Source organism: Condylura cristata, unplaced genomic scaffold, assembly GCF_000260355.1.
Source record: "Condylura cristata isolate star-nosed mole 26May11 unplaced genomic scaffold, ConCri1.0 scaffold00004, whole genome shotgun sequence".
In the NCBI taxonomy this organism is placed as follows: domain Eukaryota; kingdom Metazoa; phylum Chordata; class Mammalia; order Eulipotyphla; family Talpidae; genus Condylura; species Condylura cristata.
In genome coordinates, this window is record NW_004567105.1 from 62062999 (window position 1) to 62077186 (window position 14188).

General features: G+C 39.2%; 1 protein-coding gene across 1 annotated transcript in view; it reads left to right on the forward strand.

Moving 5' to 3' along the window:
- The first annotated feature begins 6486 nt into the window (after window positions 1–6486).
- The window catches only part of SPINK8 (serine peptidase inhibitor, Kazal type 8 (putative)), a 21856-nt gene continuing 14154 nt past the window's right edge, over window positions 6487–14188 (forward strand). The window contains exon 1 of the mRNA XM_012735248.1: window positions 6487–6523. The gene's annotated coding sequence lies outside the window, so the exon portion shown is untranslated. The remainder of the gene's footprint in view (window positions 6524–14188) is intronic.

Here is a 14188-nt window from a genome sequence, read left to right on the forward strand (position 1 = left end):
ATGTCCTCAAATCCTCCACTCTTTGTAGCCCCCTTTAAGTTCCAAATCGCTATGGTAGCGATTGTGGTATGCTTACCACATTTATATTCTTACTCTGGGACACTAAATCTGAGCCAGCAGGGCCTAACTCAGTACCAATACAGCCCCCGGGTGCCCACTTTTGTGCATTTAAATTTCCAGTGGAAGGGGGAAAGGCTGGGCTTAACATACTGCTCCACAGAGACCCATGCTAATGGCCTTGTCTGAGAAGGTTCTTAGTCTGTGCATTTCCCTGTGGCCTAACACAAAACTGGGTGACAAATTCTACTATTTTTTATAGGGCAGCCCTCTCAGATACTCAATAGTGATGAGCCCCCCTTAAACTGCTACCTCCAGCCTGACCCATGGCAGTATTTCTCAGAAGTACTATTTTTTCCTTAAAATGTTATCTACTCCATTAGGCAAAGCCAGATTGTTTTTAAAGGACAATTAAATAGTCTTTTCTTCAAGTTTTGGAATAGAAATTTTTTCTACAATGATAGGTCCATAGAATACACAATCTGACAACTATGAGGAAAACACATCTTTCTTTCTTTTGAGTTAGATTTGTAAGAAACTGGCTTGAAGAGAATGTGGTTTAAAGAGAAACTGTTACAAAATAGATAAAGAGAAACTGTTACAAAGGAAAAACAATCCTTATTTAAAGACAGATAAAGAGACTATCATGATTACTTTCATATAAGTAATTCTAGTCTTTCCTGAGCCTCAGTTTCTTTGAACTATGCCATTTACTAATTATAAAATTAAAATCTCTTGTATTTTTTACCTAACTCAAGTGAATGAACAAACTATTGACTAATCCCTGTTAATACCAACAATAAATTCATGTTAGAATTAGACCTTGACATACATTCTGAACTTTCCTGTAAATATCTTCATATATGATCAAAAAACACACATGAGACAAACTGGTGAAAAGTCTCCTTCTAGCTCTAATGTTCCAGAATATTGAATGTTGGAGCTGATTTTCAGTTTGCTGCATGCTTTTCACCCTCTGTAAGGTACAAGTGGTAATTCTTAAACTGCTATGTTCTGTCTCTCTCTTCCCTCTGGCTAGTCCTGTAAACACCAGTTAGCTCTACTCACTCTCCAGCCTATGAGTCCCTATGTTTATACAACAAATGTGAATTAAATCAACACTGAAAGTAAGTAAAGCATTCTTTGGTTATCCATTCTTTTCCTGAGTTCAGTGAATATGACTTTTATTTTGAACTCTTCACAGGTAAATCACATTTTTCCATTTTACTTGAGGTCTTTTCCTGAGGATTTATCTTGATTTCTCAGTTGGAACATATCCCTCGGTTTCTTTGTTTTCCATGATTTTTCTGTGTTGGCTTTTATGCAGTAGTTTAAAAAGTCACCTCTGCCAGCCTTGAAAGAGATGAACCCTATCGGTCAAACTTGCCCTAACTCTTAGTTATCTCTCAAATCTCTGTGATCATCCAAGCAACTGCCTATTTTTAGGGGCTCCCAGTGGTTTGGGTACATCTCAAAGGAGAGGCTCTGAATCAGCACCTAGATTCAGGCTAACTGGACGCTGGACCTTCAGATAGCACCATTTAAAATTTACCTTTCTCAGAGGAAGGCTAGGAGACTGCTGTTTCTGTCTGCTCTCTCTATATGTGCCCTGGTGTGATAGCCAGTTTCTTTCTTTGCTTCACTGACTCTGTAAATGGAAACTCCACTGGCCACCAGACAAGATAACCAAAACTCCTTTCTTGGATGTATCATGCTGATCTGAAGCAGTGTAGAGGGAGAACATGAAGATGGTACTCAACATCTGCAAGTCATGTTTTAGGCTCATGAGAAGTATACAGTAAATGGAAGCCATCAAGTTTTCCCACACTCTCGCCATTAGCATCTATGATGGACACCTGTGTGCGCTCATACACAGGCCTGATGGCGGCCCCTGAAGCATGGTGTGGGTGTGTGTGAATGGACACACCTGAGCTGAGACTGGGCAGATAGGGATGGCCTCTCAGAGGGCCAGGCAGGCCAGGCAGGCAGCGAGACAGGGGTGGGGGATGGTGCTATGGGTGCAGTGGAGAGCAGAGGAAGAGCTCAGAGAGAGCCCAGGAAGCATAAAGATTCGCTGGGTATCCTCCTACCCACCTGCTCTGCCCTACTGCCTGCTACGACATAGCTAGGCCGGTAGGGTGATTCAACATAGACAGGTGTGGAGCCCTCCAAAAACCTCAGGAGGGACTGAGGGGTGTCCAGCTTCCTCTCTGGGCACTTCCTGAATCTCCAGTGCAGGCAGAGAGGACTCTGTATTATGGTTGGGAAGCAATGAATGGACATGGTGCCTGCTCCAAGGCAGGGCTGGGGGATGAATGTCCCTCGCAACTCTGCAAATGGTGGCATCAGGGACAACGCTGGAGGCGCCATGGTGGCACAAGCTGTGGCCAAAGTCCACGAGCATCAAAAGACCTAAAGACGATGCAGGAGCACAAGGAGGTGGGCAAGGTCTGGGAGAAGCTGGGGAAGACCTTGAGCAGAGAGGGACACAGGCTGCAAGGACCAGCCCACGACCCCTGAGGCAGCAGACGCCTCAGGGAGGAAAGAGGACCAGGATTCATCACATGGAGCCGCTCGGGATTGGGCGATTATCCCCCAAAGAGTATCGGGTGTGTGGTCAATCTGAGTGAGTGCATCCAGGGGTGGGTGGGTGTCACTTGGGCTGAGACCGCAGCCAGAGAGGCCTGCTTGATGCTTCCAGGGGTGACTGGCAGAAGCCGAGTGGAGGTGTTTCTCTCTCCTGAACAATGGAACATCTGCTGGCACCAGCAACCGTCGAGGTAAGTGCCCCGCCTGGGCGCAAGCTGTATTGTCAGACTGCTCTTCATTTGCATTGCTTGTTTGTGTGGGTCAGGGCCGCAGTGTTCATATTCACCAAGGGAAACTTGTGTGTAAATTGTATGATGAAAACCCTGGAGAGGTGGGGGAGAACGTGGAGTAAATGGAAGTTATCAGCTTTTACCACCCATTAGCGTCTCTGAGGCCTGTGCGTTCCCACTCAGGCCTGATGGCTGTACCTGGAGCACCGTGTGGGCCGGCGTGAGTGGACGCACCTGAGCCCATAGGGAGAGTGCCACAGAGGACAGTGTGGTTAAGTTCAGTGGAGAGCCTCCCTCCCCCAGGGTCCCTGCTCTGACCACAGAATTAGTTCTGTATTTCATCATTTATCCAGAAAATACATAATGTGCATGTAATCAAAGTTAAATTGCTCTCAGTCCTTAAAGAAAAACAAACAACAAAAAAAAACTTAGCTAACTTTCTCTTTGAAGTTTGTGTCCACAAATGCAGTTTATCTGCAGTTAGACTTAGCCTCGAGAAGCAATTAACCTTGAGCTATGCACCAAGGCCATCTGGAGCCAGGAGATTGAAAACAGAAAGGGAACTAGTCAGATGTGAGAAACCCACCAATAGATATTTAAATCTCCAGTTATTTTTTTGGGGAAAACGCCTCTTCATACTTCATATGTGAACTGGTGTGAACTTCCAAATGAACTTCAGGCAAATCCACGTCACTTTTTACTGAGCCCATGCCTTAGCCAACAAAATGTAGCTCCTTTGTTCTCAACCCAGTCCCCAAGACCTTATTATGTAAGCTCATTACTTCTCTTTAACTGGGTTTTGAGTTGATCTCCTGCGTCCTTGACAATCAATTTACAATAAACCTTCTTTCTCAGAATCCAGTGCCACAGTACATTGGCCTCCACGCACATCAGCAACATATGTTTACCACATGCAATGCCACGCACCAGGCTTCATGTCTCCTGATTTCTGATAGCCTAGAAGAGGAGGAGACAGTGTAATTAAGGTTAGGTTGACATGTTCTGGGGAGCCAAGGGGTGCGGTTCTCCTATTCCCTGAATTCCCAACCCCTTAGTTTCCTCTTACCAATTCAGACACTTGTCATAAAAGATGAGCAGATGGCATAGGGAGCAATGTGACTAATCATCTGCCCTTTGCTTCTAGGTGGGGGCCATATGAGTACCCATCACCCAGGATCTGCCATACACGCTAAGTTCTGTGTGGGATTAGTTCTTTGCATACCATGGATATTAACCTTTTTTTTTTTTTTTTAGATTTATTTATTTACTCATACAGAACTGGGGTACAGGCAAGAGATGCGGTGGGTGAGAGGATTCACCAGAGACAGAGTGGGGAGCTGAACAGGTAGAGCGACAAAGTACACTGCTGAGGGGAGCAGCGTGCGGGTCAGGAGAGGTCTGCTGCGCCATGTGGATCTCCTCCGGGGCAGGCAGGCAGGATCGAACTCATGCGCAAGTGGCTTAAACTTCTTAGTGCTGTGCTTCAACCCGCTGCGCCACCAGGGAGGGCCCGGATATTAACCTTTTGTTGGTTGTATGATATGTGAATATATTCTGAATATATTCTCCCATTCAGTGGGCTGTCTTGCATGGCTTTTGAATGTCTTTTTTTTTTTCATTATGTAAAATAATTTATACTTTTAGGGACACCCACTTTTTTGTTTTTTGTTTTTTTTTATCTCCCTTGCTCTAGAGTTTGAGTCTACAAAGACATCTCCATCAATGATGTCTGAAATGTCTCACCAGAGCTTCCTTCTATGTATTTTTTGTTACAGGCTTTACATCTGTCTTTAATCCAACTTCAAGGGAAGTAATTTTCTTTTATTTTTAAAAATAATATAATAGTTTATTTTTACATCATTTTGTGCCTTTTTGTAATCCCCATGGGCTTCCCATCACAAAATCACCCATGTGCCAGTGCACTTCAAGGGAAGTAATTTTCTCCTACCTTTGTTTAGTGTCAGGGAAGTGTTATGTAAAAAAAATATATATCCCAGCCCAGAAAAGCTTTTCATAAAGACAGGAGGAAAAAAATTTTCATTATTTGGGAAGTATATCCAGAGTGTGATACCTATCACAGGCAACCCACTATAAATCATCAAAGACAGACAGAAATCTTACCCTTTTTTATGAGCAACAGATAATGGTCTATCTTACAAACTATCATATTGTTTGTCTGGTTTTTTTTTTTTTTTTAGATTTTATTTATCTGTCTATACAGAACTGGGGTACAGGCCAGAGGCTCAGGGGTGGTGAGAGGATTCACCAGAGACAGAGTGGGGAGCAGAACAGGCAGATCGACAAAGTACACTGCTGAGGGGAGCAGCGGGCGGGTCAGGAGAGGTCTGCAGCACCATGTGGTCACCTCCCGGGCAGGCGGGAATCGAACTCATGTGGAAGTGGCTTTAGCTTCTCAGTGTAGTGCTTTAACCCGCTGCGCCACCAGGGAGGGCCTGTTTGTCTGTTTTGCAGATAAATAATAACCAGTCCATAAGAAAGAGACTTGACAGCACCTTTCACTACACATAGCTTATCCTAATTCACCAGTGTGCTTCTGTGTTAGTTCACTGGTTTTACACAAAGGAAAAGTAAATCTCTATTTTTTATGACAGGAGATATTTTTGAAACTGGGAGAAAGGTAGTCACCCAAGTTAGGCTTGGACCCATGGAAGATAGGAGATAGGGATATTGTTTTCTTAAGTTTACACTTTAAAAAGATAGCTTCTGGGTGCCCCCTGGTGGCTTGAAGGGTTAGAGCACAGCACTGTGAAGCTGTAGCCACTGCAGCAGTTGGATTCCCCAGGGAGCTGACCCACATGGCATGGCAGGCCTCTCCTGTCTCATGGCTGCTCCCCTCAACAGTGTATTTCAGAAAATCTGCCTGTTCTGCTCCCCACTGTGTTTCCTCTTACCCCCTGCACCTCTGACCTGTATTCCAGTTCTTGTATACATAAATAAATAAATCTAAAAAAAAAATAAGAGATAGCTCCTAAGTCTTTGAGAAAGGCATAACCAGGTCATAAAACTGACAGAGGTTTATATAGCTTCTAAAAAGATGTACCTATGTTTCAAAGAGAGAAAGAAATAATTTATACAATTTCTCAAGGAAAAGGAAGGAATGATCTTCCTTTATTTTCAACAGGAAAAATTAAGCCTCACTTTTCATTTGTATTTACCCTCAGGAGCTCTTCTGTATTAGCCATAGTTGTTAGTAACCATGATGTTCTGGGTACTGGTAACTCTCATCATCTTAGAATGTATTCATCCATTCCTTTATCATCAGATTATAATTAAATCTAATATTTCCAGAAAGAAGCCTGGAGCATGTTGATTCAGAAGTGAGTCAGAAAGACAGATTCCTCCCATCAGAGAAATTATATTTCATAGGAGGAGGCAGATAATAAACAAATTTACTTAATACTTGATTTACAATTTAATTACAGGTGATGTTAAGGGTAATGAGGACAAATAAAATAGCATAAAAGGCCAAGCTTGATGGGGAGCATTATTAGGAAAGTTTTATGTGGAGATAGTACTTGAACTAGGATGTGAAAGAAGTGATAAAAGACTACAAAAGGAGAAGAGGACCATATGCAAAGAGAAATCAAGAAAAACACTGATTTGACTTTTGGCTTGAGCAAGAGAATGTAAGTGACATTTATAATGCATGCGAACACAGGGGAAATGTATATTTGTGAAACCTGAAAGAATCCTCTCAAACTTGTGAAGTTTGAGATGCCTCTGAAATATCAAGGTGTATGTCAAGAAGAGATGCCTCTGAAATATCAGGTGTATGTCAAGAAGAAAATAGGTTGCATAATTTTAAAGTAACATTAAGTGTTAGAGAAGGATAAATATGGAAGGTAAATATGGAACTTGTCAGTAGAGAGACAGAAAGATTTGGCACAGTAAGGAGGACACATAGAGACAGTGAGCCCAGTAAAACTACCACTGCATCTCTGGCCTACAACCCAGTTCTTACATGCATAAATAAATCTTCTAAAAATTAATCTTGAAAATAAAAAGAAGTGTGGCCTCAAAGATAAAGACCCTATGACAGCCTAAGTATGACCATTGCAAAAACAAGATGAGCCATGGCAGCTAAGTGCCAACCACCATAAAGCTCACTGTGGTTGTTCCGTATCAGCTATTCCGCAGATGTGCTAGCCTTACAGGATCAGCTCAGCACAGACTCTGGCAAGTGTCTTGTGGCTATTTATCTGAAGAATGTGTTTAATCTGTACCAGAAGAGGAGATCAAAAGCAATCTTCAGTAACTTGGGTAAGAAAGCAGTTCACATTCAAGCTTTTTCTGCAAGGCTATTGCAATCTTTCTATGATTATATCACAATATAATCTGAAGGGATTTTGATCATTTTGACATTCCACTATTCTGATGCCATCATGCTAAGTGGATCCCATGAATAGAAAGTCTTCTGGATGATCTGCAAGATGAATGTATACCACGGAGTAGGGCAAATTGTAAAACCCTCCCTCTTATCACCTCTAAAGCATGTTATGGGGCTGCATAACAATGTTTTACATAAAAATGTTTGCCTCTATTTCCTACCTTCTTCAAGACCATGGTTCTACTGAGGCTGCTGTAGCTATGAGTCTCTCCATAAGCCTCCTTCACACTCAATTCATCATATAACCACATAGTTTTATGTGGTTATATCTCTTTTCAACAGTTTTGTTTTTAATAATTAAATCGATGTATTTATTATCTTCCATTATCGTTCATTTTTATACAATATTTGATTTCTCCCCTCAGGTGTAGACCCCGTAGTTCTCCCACCACCATAGTGCCCATGAATGGTCACCATTGTCCCTTGTGCATACTCCTATGCTGTTTTTGACCTCTAGTGCCAAGAGTTTTGTATATAATCATTACCTCTTTTAAAATAACATTGATGGGGGAAAAAAGGTATGTGCTTACTTCTAGCTCCTTTGCAGCTCCATTACATATTATCTTTTTGTGTTCCTCTTTCACTGTTTGTATCATAAATGCCTGGGCAGCTAAGATTTGTGAGGAAGTATAGAGAATAATTCATTCAGGGAAAATTATCCCTCCAAGGAACTATAATTCTCTCTGGAAAGTGGAATTAGATTCTCTGTACTGATTTACTGCATCTCAGGATATCTGCTTCCTATCACTCTGGAAATCATTGGAATCTTTCTTTTCTAGTTAATTTTGACATTCTCCTTGGGCATTTTCATTAACCATTGATAATTTGTTTATAATAATTAATACTCTGTACAAGTCTTTTTCAAAGAATTAGCAAGATATTTCTTTGGAGCAACTGTCATTCCTGCTAGGGGTGGCATGATCATCACAATTTTAGAAAAGATGAGATCAAAAATTTCCCCCAGTTACAACCAAGACTTTAGCTACTTCTCAACTCCTGGAGAGACTGTCATGCCTTAGCCTGTCTGCTAGTAGTGCAGGTATTTACATACATTAGGTGAGATGAAATGCTGGAAAAGCCTTGCCAGCTGGGCTCTCCACTGGGGGGAAAGCTGTTGCTGGTAATTTTAAAGACCAGATGTAGGCCCTTCCCCTTGATCAGCCTTAGATACCACTTACTTTGTCTTCTAGCAAGTGTTTCATATTTTTCTACCTTTCTCTGATAAAAGTACTTACTCATAATTTTCATTTGCAAAATCAAGATTATTGATATAGTTCAGATGAGATCATGGATTAGATTTAATGTATATTAGTATACCTACCTTCCCTCTGGGCTTTGACTGGATGAGCCTGGATGTTTGTTTTTGTTGCTGTTTTTAATGAGAATTCGGTTCACTTGCATGCCTTGGAATTGGCTTACAACACTATTTGAGTCCTCTTCAGTTATGTATTTGTGGGCCTGAGAAAAGATCATTCACTGTTAATTCTGAGCATGCTGAACACGTGAAATTACTAGCCAGGGAAACTTAAGGAAGCAAACTAAACATTTGCTAATAATAACAGAGCAATTGCCTTTTTTTTTTTTTTTGTCATATAAAGTTGAGCATCCTATCCTCCTTTGGCTTTTTATGATCATCCCATTGCACATCCCATTGCACAACTTGACCTTGTCATCTTCTGTAAGCCATAAAGATAAGGTATTGTAGTATAAAAAAAGCAAGTCAGCTTCACACCAGTCAAACTGGCTGGTGCTGCACTGCTCACACAAGAGATTTATCAAGTTTTGAAAACAATGACAATGTATTTGGTTTAAGGGAGCCTGTATCCTCAACTTCAATCAAGTGCAGAGATCACAAGGACAAGAGTAAACTCACCCAAGCTTCGTTTGGGCTGGTGTATTTATGCTGCCACTGTGCTTTCTCAAACACCCCTCTATAATCTCAGCTCTCAACCTCTGTTTCAATGACTTACAAATATCTAATTTATAAACATACACACATATTATTTTCCCTGGAGCACCTTTTCCCAAATCAGTTCAGCTGGAATTTAAATTATATAGTGACTCATTATCTTTCTTTCTTTTTTTAAAGATTACTTTATTTATGCATACAAGAACTGGGATACAAGCCAAAGGTGCAGGGAAGGGAGTGAGTGGATTCACCAGAGACAGAGTGGGGAGCAGAACAGGCAAATCCATTGAAATACACTGTTGAGGGGAGCAGCGGGTGAGATAGGAGAGGAGACAGGGTAGCTGACCATGTGGATCAGCTCGCTGGCTGGGGATTGAATTTGTGTGGCAGTAGCTGCAGATAGCTTCATAGTGCTGTGTTTCAACCCATTGCGCCACCAGGGAGAGAACCATTACCTTTCATTTAATTATTTTTCTCTGTTAATCTTCAGTTTTTTTCTGTCTCAGACTCCTGATTTTACTGTTTATGTTTCACCAATTTATCTTCTTATTCAAATGTTGCTACCTTGGTTTCTCTCTCCAACATAAACCCTTCTATAGACTTACAACATTTTCATTTATCATTATTCCTGATCTTGTTTTTCTTGTAGTGTTAGTCAAGCATAGGTTCACTGGAAGAAAAATCCTTCAATAGAAACATATTTAAGTACCTCTCTTACTTTTACAGAAAATCAAGAGCTCTTATTATTCTGATTTTAGTAGTCTAGTAGTCTGTGTGGCACTATCCATTTGCTCATTTCCTCCCTCTCCAACATTACCCTTCCATCTACTCATTTTCCGATACCTTAAAAGGTACTATCATGCAGATGGCCAGCAAGCATATGAAAAAATGTTCAACATCACTTGTAATAAGGGAGATGCAAATTAAAACCAAAATATACTATCAGATGGCAAAATCTTGCCTTCTTTGCTCTGTGCCTGTGTTCTGTGTACCAAACTAAAACAATTTTCTAATTCAATTTCTCTTATTGCATTAAATATTCCATTAAATGTGTGTTCTGCGACTGACATGGTTTCCTTCAATAAGCACACATATTTTGGCACAATTTAGAATGAAATATTCTGCAGGATCAGTTAAAGTTGGTAAGGGAACCAGGTATTCTGAATCTTTCTATCCCTAATTACTCAGACCCTAACTATTTAGGATAATCATCTAAGGATACCTATTTGCTGTTTGACTTTAAAAGTGTTTTAGAATTCTAAAATTTCCTGTGCCATCTTCCATAGAAATGTTTCTTTTTATACAGAAATATTAGCATTATAAACCTTGAAAGGAATAAAATCTTGGAGCTCCCATTCTCCGAAAACATTTACTGGAAGATTTTTGTTTGTTTCCCTATGTCTCAGAATCTGATACAATGAAAGTGCTAGTAAATCTCCTACCCAAAGCACATGTAATCAGGTAAAAACTGCTCATTTTCTTTTCTTTAGTATATAAATGTAAGTTTGGAGGATGTTAAGTCAACAGATCCCTTTTCACAGATGGTTATTGTTATTTTGACCCCTATACATATATTTCTCTCCTACTATTTTTTAAATGATACAATAATTTATTTTTACATCATTTTGTGCCTTTTTCCCACCTCAGATGTCATCCCTGTGCCCTGCTATTTTTTTATCCTCACATTTCCATTTCTTCCGTTCCTTCAGGGTATAGATGTAGGTTTTTTTTTTTTTTTTTTAAGATTTATTTATTTATTTGTACATACAGAACTGGGGTACAGGCCAGAGGCTCAGGGGCGGTGAGAGGCTTCACCAGAGACAGAGTGAGGAGCAGAACAGACAGATCAACGAAGTACACTGCTGAGGGGAGCAGCGGGCGGGCCAGGAGAGGTCTGCCACGCCATGTGGTCTCCTCCGGGCAGGCAGGAATCGAACTCATGCGAAAGTGGCTTTAGCCTCTCAGTGCAGTGCCTTAACCCACTGCGCCACCAGGGAGGGCCTAGATGTAGGTTTTAATGAGTGATTGTCGCATGGAAATGAATAGCTAGTGGGTGGGTGATTCTGGAAGTGCTTATTATCATGGAATGGAGACTGAAAGGCTATTTTGTGACTGAGCTGAGAACTGGTCTTTTACTAATGCTTGGTTTACTAAAATCCCCCACTAGAGTTGCTTAATTTTTTTTTTCACTTGTCTGGATATGGAGAGTGTGTTCTCTGTGTTTTGTTTGGGTATTACCCTGGCTGCCCCCTTCATGGAAATGTTGAAGTCGACTATGATTCAGCCTTTCCATCCTCTTGGCTTTACCCCAGAGTTTTGTCTGCTCTCTGGACTATTCCTGTGTGTCCTCCTATTAACTGATTTACATGTTTACTGTCTGACACCTTCCTGGGGGAGACTGAACAAGCTGGCTCCATCTAAAGCATTCTGCTTGTTATCTTTACTTAGAAGATAGAACTTCCATTATTGGACTCTCAGTTTTGTTTTGCTTTCTTATTCCTGCAACAACAACTCACTGATCTAACTGCTAAAAGTCTTCATTCATTTTCAAAATTACTCATTTATAAAGATCTATTCTTTTTTTATATTTACTTTGTAATTATGCTTTTCATTGGATTTTTAAAATTTCTAATAATTTTCACTTAATTGGCTTTTAAAAAGAAGTAATTATCACTCATAAGTAAATGTTTTACTTATTTTATTATTCATATGTTTCTTTTCTCTCCCCTCACATATAAGTCTGAAAAATAGAAAAAAATATTGCACTAATAATTGTCACTTAAGATTTGTTTCTGCATATAAAGTAACATTCCTTTTATCATCTTTTCACAAGGTCTATGTAATTTGGAAATAAGTTAGTTTAGTTCTGAATTATATTTTGAATATTCACTTGCATATCATTTCTTACCATCTGTTTTAATTTCCTATGATTATTTAACAGTAAAATGTGTTATATTATAAATCTTACACATACAAGTTAAATGAAAAAATCAACAGCAGGAAGAAATAAAATAGTTAATAAAAGAAGGAATTAAGAAGTATTCCCCTATACTTATAAGAAACTGACATAAGAAATACAGTGTCTAGTTTAAAGTGAAAGATGTTTCATTTGATAGAAGCTTCATCATAAATCTGTGTGTAGAAGTATTTTAAAATAGTCATACTTTATACCATATTTAAAACTGAGCTTAAATATTTAAGTAAAATATTTACATAAGAAATAAATGCAATATTTAAATTAAAAATATAAAGTTTTACCAAAAAAGTCTACATGACTATATCTAAAATTTAGGGGCAAGAGCAACCATATCAAACAATATGAGAAAGCAGGAACTTATAATAGTAAAAGGAATTGCTTGACTCAATATAAAAATAATTGTAAAATAGCATAAGCCAAAAAAATACACAAAATTAATACATGAGTAATTACTTTGGTAACAATGTGCTTTGCATACTACAGAATTTTATTAGGCACACAGAAATAATTCTTATACATTTTTTGAGGAAAGACTAAGGGAATGATGGAGACTGGGTATGAATATTCAATTAACAAAGAATAAATCCAAAAGATATAACCTTATAGAAAAAGCCTCAAATTCACCTGAACAAAGAAATGCAAATTAAAGTAACCATGCAATATCACTATCTACTCATCAAACTTGGGGGACATAATGAAATTACTAATGCTGGTGGGAATTAAGGAGGCAAGCGTATTTTACTCAAATTTAAAACCATTTTACTTAAATTTCACCTTGCTAGTGAAATTATAGTTTTAACTTACCTGGGAAACCATTGTCATCATCCACTCTTTCCTCTTATCTGCTCTTCTTTTTCTTCCTGTCTTCCTTCTCTCCCTTCTCTCACAGCATCCCACTTCTGTGAATCTATGCCAAAAGAATAAAAACGAATGAGCTCACTACACCACTGCAATAAGCAAACAACACCTAGATGCTCACATACTCAGAACAAATATAGTGAAGCTAATAATATTATACTGTAGGCCATAAGTTAAAGACAAGAGTCAGTTCAAATCACAACTCTGTTATTCATCAGATATGTGACTATTAACAAGTTATTTAATTTGACAGTAACATGGGAATAATTAATTCATAAGTTTGTTTCCATAATTTAAAAAAGATCATCTGTGCAAAGCATTTTAAATAATTTCTAGGACATTGTAATCAAAATATGGACTCACTATTGTCAAAATTTTCTGCATTGGCAGGATGATTGGGAAGTTAGTGAATAAAATCAGTAATGGAATATTTTTTTATCTGTGTCCTGAAATACTATACAACCACTCAAATGATGATTTAGAACTATACTTGATGAATTAGTAGGACTTCCATGAGTAAATCTGACTCTAGAAAGATAATTTACATGTGTATAAAATGATCCACTTGGGCCTCCCTGGTGGTGCAGGGGTTACATTCACAGTGCTATCTATCAGGCTATCTCCAGTACTGCAACAAGAATTCCACCCCCTATTCCTCACCAGGGAGCTGACCCCCACATGGTGCGGCAGACCTCTCCTGTCTCTCCCACTGCTCCCCACAGCTGTGTATTTCAGTAGATCTGCCTGTTCTGCTTCCCACTCTGTCTCTGGTGAATCCTCTCACCCCCCTGAACCTCTGACCTACACTCCAGTTCTCCTATGCATAAATAAATAAATCTTTTAAAGAAATCACTTTATTTTAAAACAGTGTAAAATTCCTTGCATATTTTTATTTATGTGTGTGAATGTTTGGATGTGATTGTGTATATCCATATTTGTAAAAGACATACTAATTTACAATGTTTATCGATATGTACTATACTTGTAGTACATATCAATATTTACAAGTATGTAGTACATACTTGTAAATATTGATTGATAGCACTTTCCTCTAGGGGAAGAATTGGTGTAACTAAAATATATGGGTATTATTTTTTTTTAAGATTTATTTATTCATACAGAACTGGGGTACAGGGCAGAGATGCGGAGGGTGAGAGGAT